The following is a 1,552-nucleotide window of genomic DNA, read 5'->3' as shown; positions in this document are numbered from 1 at the left end:
GTGAGTTAATGGTTGGAGTTGATGATCTTAGAGGTCTTTTCCAATCTTAGTGATCCTATGAATCTATGAAGTTCATATTCATCCCCAGACTTTGAGAAGCCTGAGTGTTCTCTGTGCTAGGCAGCCTTGTTAGTGCCCTGCTAGGAGTAGAAAAGGGGTGAGGGGAAAGGTAGAAGTGGATAAATACCTTTTTGTGCTCTCCAACACTCGCATTTGCTTTTCTTTACCCATCAGCATAAGGTTACCTACAGTGGGTTGCTGTGCTTTTCATTTCTGCTGTGTGGCTGCATTACTATTTGACTGTTTTAAATAGTATATTTGCATGAGGCTGAAAGAACCTTCTGTTTTATAAAAGATGAAAACTCCAGGTCTCTGTTTAGTCAGAAAATCGAGACTAACATGGCTACTTGTGCTGCTGCTTCTCAGGCTGGTTGGAGCTGCAAGGGGAAACAGCAATGGAAACTGATTTTATTGCCTACCTTTCTGGTTTTAGGTAAATGTTAGTGACATTTTTTTTTCATGGATAGTTCTTTCTCTTCTTGGGAAACAGTGGTGCTACCTTTTTGTTTTTCAAGCTGAAAGTAGGACTGTAGGTGGGAGAGAAATTGATAATGAAGTGATTCAGCATTTAATTTGGTGTTTCTTCTACATGAATTGTATTTTGCTTTGTGTTTGGTTTTCTGCTGTATTGAATTCTGTCAAATCCATGTCAGTTTTGTAGCCCTAATGTGTATCAGACTGGCTCCCTGCTCGGGCTTGTGAGCACAATAGCTGATTTGGTAAACTTGACATTCTTCCAGAGGGGATTAGTTGCTATGTAGGAATTGTTGCAGTCAGTCTACTGAAAGCACTTCTGAATTATTGTCTCTCTTGCTTAGAAACTACTTATCTAATATTTGTCTTTTTTTGGTATATTTTGTACCATTCAGGAACTGAGGGGAGTATGGAAGTCAGGTGAATTAACGTTTTGCTCTTTAAATAGGTCATATTTAATGTACAGTGGGAATAAAACCAAACGTCAATGTCTGAGACACCACTGGGTTTGTTCATAGAGTCATTTCTTAATCAAACTGTTCACTTAAATTTAAAATTTGGTCTTCGGGTTCTGTGGTGTGATTTAAAAGTTGCTCGAAGGTTTCTTGTTAAATTGAACTTAGTATCAGAGTTTGGATTTTATTTCTTCCAAATTTTGTTGACTTAAAGCTATGATCTCAGTTTGGAGCTTCAGGAATTATTGAAGGAGGGATTCTACAGCAGCATTTGGCTGTAGTGCTGTGTGATCACTGCCCCTCTGTCTCTCACAGGACACTAGTTGCTGTTTCACTGTTCAGTCAGGTCTAGCTTTTCTTTGATATTATCCCAAGTGTTTATTTTTACTTCATGATTCAAACAATTGCAGCTTGGTGGGACACTGGGCAGAGTTGCATTGGAGTCTCATTAATTTTATTGTTTCTGTAACCTTCTACAATTTTTTCCTAGATATAGCCTTTTCAAAATTAACACTTCAAAGGAGTTTTTATGCAGCTTCTTTAGTTTTAAAAATAAGTTTATG

This window comes from Acanthisitta chloris, unplaced genomic scaffold (genome assembly GCF_000695815.1).
Source record: "Acanthisitta chloris isolate BGI_N310 unplaced genomic scaffold, ASM69581v1 scaffold2354, whole genome shotgun sequence".
NCBI lineage: Eukaryota > Metazoa > Chordata > Aves > Passeriformes > Acanthisittidae > Acanthisitta > Acanthisitta chloris.
This window is presented reverse-complemented; position numbering follows the sequence as displayed.